Consider the following 6,000-nt stretch of genomic DNA (forward strand, 5'->3'; position numbering starts at 1 on the left):
TGAGTGATACTTTCACCATCTATAAATTACTATTTAGGGTATCAAATATTTAGTAGTATAATGTTCTTTGATTTTTGTATAGTAGAATTCTTTTAGTTTAAACCTTGAACTTTGCGGCTTTATTTTTTTAGTATTTAAAATCTTCACTGATCTCTACTGAGATTATAACAGTGGATATGTGTAGGGGAAGAATTCCAGAGCTTAGGGTCTTGTCAGCCGAAGGCATGGCCACCAACGGTGAATGCTCAAGAGACCAATCGGAAAAGTGCAGATATCCCACTTGGGGAACTGAAAGGTGATTAAGGGGATAAAGAGGGATGAGAACAAGATGCCATTTGGAAACAAGGATAACAATTTTACAATTGAGGTGTTGCTCATACAGAAGCCAAAGTGAGTTAGTGAGAAAGGAGTGATAGGTGAACAGGACTTGACATAAGTTAATTTTGTTCATTCATTTGTTGTGGACATTGCTGACTCGACCAAAATGTATTGTCCATCCTTACTTGCCTTTCAGAGGGTGGTGATTAGCTGCCTTCTTGAATGGCTGCAGTCCTTGTGTTATAGGAAAACCCACAGTGTTATTGGGAAGGGAGTTCTAGGATTTTGGTGGAGCAACAGCGATGGGATGGGGATTTAGTAATGGTAATGCCATTGAATGTCAAAGTTGGAGATGGTCATTGCCTGGCACTTGTGTGGCACAAATGTTACTTGCCACTTATCAGCCCAAGCCTGAATTTTGTCCAAGTCTTGCTGCAAATGGATATGCATATGGATAGGAGCTTCTTTGGTATCTGAAGAGTCACAAATGGTGCTGAACATTATGCAATCATTCACAGATATCCTCACTTTTGAAGCGATGATGGAGGGAAGGTCATTGATGAAACAACCGAAGATGTTTGGGCCTAAGACACTCCCCCGAGGAACTCCAGCAGTGATGCTCCGAGATGATTGACCTCCAATCGCCACAGCCATCTTCCTTTGTGCCAGATATGACTTCAACCAGTGGAGAGTTTTTCCCCTGATTCCCATTTACTACAGTTTTGCTAAAGCTCCTTGATGTCAAGGGCAGTCACTCTCACCTCACCTCTGGAGTTCAGTGTTTTTGTCCATGTTTGAACCAAGGTTGTAATGAGGTCAGGAGTTGAGTGATCCTAGCAGAACCCAAACTGAGTGTCAGTGAACATGTCATTGCTGAGCAAAATAGAGATGTTCAAAATCATGAGGGGCCTGAACAGAGTAGAGAAACTATTCCCACTCGTAAAAAGATCAAGAGTGATAAGGCACAGATTTAAAGTGACTTGCAAAAGAAGTAAATGTGATGTGAGAAAAAACCTTTTCACACAACATGTGGTTTGGGTCTGGAATGTACTAACTGAAGTGTGGAGGAGGCTAGTTTAATCGAGTCAAGAGGGCATTAGTTGATTATTTGAATCGAAACAATAGGCAGAGGTATGGGGAAAAGGCAGGGAAATGGCACTAGGTCATGATACTTGTGTGGAGAGCTGGTGCAGGCACGATGAGCCAAATGGCTGCCTTCTGCACTTTAACAATTCTGTGATTCTGAAGTGCCACTTCATAATGCTGTTGATGATCACTTCCACTGTTTTACTAATGATTGAGAGTAGACTGATGGGGCATAATTGGCCGGGTTGGATTTGTCTTGCTTGTTGTGTACAGGACATACCTGGGAAATTTTCCTGAATGCTGGGTAGATGCCAGCTTTGCAGCTGTACTGGAACAGTTTGGCTTGGAGTAGAGCAAGTTCCGGAGCACAAGTCTTCGGTACTTTTGCTGTAACATTGTCTGGGTCCTTAATTTTTGCAGTATCCTGTGCCAGCTGTTTCTTGATATCACGTGGAGTGAATTGAATTGGCTGAAAAATGTTGTGAACTTTCCATCTTAGTCTTTAAAGTAATTTTTAAAGCACCTAGAGAAAGAAACAACGCAGGATGTGTGTCCTTGAGAGCCACACAGAGCTGCTAGCCAAGGAAATGACATTAATCACTCAACCAAGCGTGGAGGTATGCGAAAGATACTTTAATAACATTTCCCAGTCAACCATGAAAGTATGTAAAGCAGAATACAATTCCCATCAGTAAAGCAGTTGTGGATATATATAATCAATCACACGTATCGAGCTGCAGATTAGAAACATGTAGCCAACTGAGACAGAATTTAGCATAACATAATTTGGACAACATGAATCCTATAACCGCCACAAGCTCTTTATATTAAAAGATGGATTTTCCTTTCAAAGGCTGTCTGTTTTAATATTATCTTGTGGCAGTAAAAGCTGTGGTCCAGAATTTCACATGTTGTAGTCCCAGGTTTCTGCTCGTCTCTATTGTTGGGTCAAAATCATAGAATCCCTACAGTGCAAAAGAGACCATTCGACTCATCAAGCCTGCACTGACAATAATCCCATCCAGGCCCTATCCCCATAACCCCATGTAATTACCCTGCTAATCCCCCTTGCACTAAGGGACAATTTAGCATGGTCAATCAACGCAAATGTTTGGGCTATGGGAGGAAACCGGAGCACCCAGAAGAAACCCATGTAGACAGAGGGATAATGTGCAAACTCCACACAAACAGTTACCCAAGGCCTGTCTTGATTTGAACCTGGGTCGCTGGCACTGTGAGTTAACCACTGTGCCACCATGCTGCCTCCCTAACAGCACTGTGGCTGTACCTACGCCACAGGGACTGCAGTGGTTTAAGAAGGCACCTCACCACCACCTTCACAATGGCAATTAGGGCCAGCAATGCCCACACCCCATGTATGAGTGAAAAAACCAGAATGCTCTCCAATGCTGACTTTTGTTGGAATTTCTGGAGCCACTGGGAGGGCATATTGTTTATTTGGACCAGGCGAGTAAACGTACCATACTGGGCAGATCGTTGGTGCTCACCTATACCTGGCATCCAGAAACTTGGACAGACGCCTGCTTATTGGCGTTATGCTCAGGATATCATCCCTGACACTGCAATCTCTCTAAGCAGCCCTCAAGCAAGGGGGTCAATCAGAACTTTTCTTTTAAAGCTTCTTCTGCAGGAATCCAAGTTGCATAATAATCCCAGACTTCACTACTGGAAACTCCGTGTCCCTTTGTACAGATCTCAGTGTCATTGTTGTACCATGGTCCCATCCTTGGCTAGGACTCAGAATTATCGGCTCTGGAAGGCCTCCACTCTTCCTTTGCCTGATATTTGTTTTATAAAACGTAAAAAGTCTCTGCTTCTCCCAGAAATGGTGAGCACCTGATGTAACAGGGATTATCCCCCCCCACTCCCATCAGAGCTATGGCAGAGAAAGCTTCAGGAATTCTGAGACCAGTAAATGAGGTCATATGGCTTGCTGAGACTAGGATGATGGAATAGAGAGGCTCATATCCAAATTTGTAATTGTCACAAAGATTGTTAGCATTGTAAGCAGGGTAGATGAGCAGTTTGAGGTCAAACAATGGACCCAGCTGGTGACTTTTTAACCTGGCCCCACAATCATTCAGTGCAAAGTCCAAGACCTTACCTGGCGTGTGTGGTGAATCATAGATGGTTAGCACTATGGGTACTTGTACATATGTTACTGTTGTCACTGTTGGGGTTAGGGTTGGGGTGTTCTACCTGTTGGTATTGTTCTGTGGTACACTCCGGTTGGCTCCGCCTACCTGTAGGAGTATAAAGGTCACTGCACTGCCTGGTGACCCTTTAGTCTGGGATTGTATTGTTATGCAGTATGCTCCATTCTTGTTACTAATAAAAGCCTTTATTTCCCAGGTACGATCCAGCCTCCTGAGTGATTTAATCGCACATCAATTTTATTAGTAACAAATTTGGTTGAAAAAAAACCATGGAGCAAATGTTAAAACCCGATCGGCTTACCTTAGATCCACATGCAGCTGGAGCGTCGAACACTTTCGACCATTGGTTGAAGTGTTTTCAAGACTATATCGATGCCTCAACAGCCATTCAAAACGACGCCGATAGATTGCAGGTCCTCCACGCAAGGGTAAGCGACACTGTATATTCAACAATCCGCGATGCCCAAGACTACAAAGGGGCCATCGAACTACTTAAGAAACTGTACAACAAACCGCCAAACGAGATTCATGCTCAACACCTACTAGCCACTCGACGGCGGCAGCCCGGCGAAACGACGGGACAGTACCTGCGTGAACTTCAGCAGCTAGCCAGAGCCTGCAATTGCAAGCCAGTGTCGGCGACCCAGTATACTAACGATTTGATCCGAGATGCGTTCGTGGCGAGAATCGGCTCATCCTGTATTCACTGTGGCTGCGAGAGCAAGGTAACTTAGACCTAGCTAAGACGGTGGAATTGGCTGATGCGATGGAAACGGCCACCAGAAGTCTAGAAACTTACCCCACCAACCACGTGGAAACATCGTGGCAAGTACAGCCACCGACTCAACTCTACCCAGCAGCTCCGAGGAACTGCGCGATCGTGCTTCCAACCTCAGACCTGACGACAGCGGCAGCTCCAGGAGGCCCGCGGTGCTATTTCTGTGGATTGGCAAAACACCCTCGGCAGCGATGTCCGGCCAGAACGGTATTTTGCTCCGCGTGTGGGAAGAGAGGGCACTATGCCAAAGTGTGCAGAGCTAAACCACCCTCGAAGCCAAGCAGTGCGGCGTGTGATTCTCCAGAATCTGTCTCCTTGTCTCCGGCTTCATCGAGGTCTTCCACCACGTGCGATCCACGAGCGCCGCCATTCCTGACGACGACGACGCAAGACACGTGCAACCTGCGAGTGCCGCCACTTTCAACGCCATCGACCACATGCGATCCATGGGCGCAGCCATTTTGGTCGGCACCGACCGCAGACGACCAGCAGGCTGCCTGCAGTTGCACTCAAGACTCAACGGTGGCGTCAATCATCCTGGACCAGGCCAAGCCTCACAGTCTCGACAAGTTCATGATGGGCATAGAGGTAAATGGACGCCTAATACATTGTCTGTTTGACAGCGGGAGCACGGAGAGTTTCATTCATCCTGACACCGTGAAACGGTGCGGTCTCCGAGTACAGACTGTCAGACAGACAATTTCTATGGCGTCGAGGTCCCGATCTGTTACCGTTCTTGGGAGCTGCGTGGTAAACCTAATGGTGCGGGGCACAGTTTATGAGAACTTCAGGCTCCTCGTGTTACCGCACCTTTGCACTCCAATACTCCTAGGACTAGACTTTATGGTCCACCTGAGGAGTGTGACCCTGCAGTACGATGGGCCACTCCCTCCACTTTCAGTGGGAGAACAGCAGCCTCCAAATTGCCCAGCGCGCTCCACATGCAGTCTCTCAACACTCAGAATCACCCCGCCATCTTTATTTGAGAATCTCGTGCCAGGCTGCAAGCCCATCGTAACTAAGAGCAGGCGTTACAGCGCTGAGGATCGGATCTTTATTCGATCTGAGGTTCAGCGGCTCCTCAGGGAAGGAATCATTCAAACTAGCACTAGCCCATGGAGAGCACAAGTCGTGGTGGTTAAAACTGGAGACAAGCCCCGGATGGTCATAGACTATAGTCAGACTATTAATAGATACACGCAGCTGGACGCGTACCCTCTCCCACGCATATCTGACATGGTCAACCAGATTGCGCAGTACCGGGTGTTCTCCACCACCGACTTGAAGTCAGCTTATCACCAGCTCCCCATTCGCACAGAGGACCGAAAATATACGGCCTTTGAGGCGGATGGTCGTCTCTATCACTTCTTAAGGGTCCCCTTTGGCGTCACGAATGGGGTCTCGGTCTTCCAGCGTGCAATGGACCGAATGGTAGACCAAAACGGGCTACGGGCTACCTTCCCGTACCTGGACAACGTCACTATCTGCGGCCATGACCAGCAGGACCACGATGCCAATCTCCTAAAGTTTTTACGCACTGCGTCTCGCCTGAATCTGACCTATAACAGGGAGAAGTGTGTATTTAGCAAGCGCCGCCTAGCAATTCTCGGATACGTGGTGGAAAACGGGGTCCTTGGCCCT

This window comes from Mustelus asterias, chromosome 6 (assembly GCF_964213995.1).
Source record: "Mustelus asterias chromosome 6, sMusAst1.hap1.1, whole genome shotgun sequence".
Taxonomy (NCBI): Eukaryota; Metazoa; Chordata; class Chondrichthyes; order Carcharhiniformes; family Triakidae; genus Mustelus; species Mustelus asterias.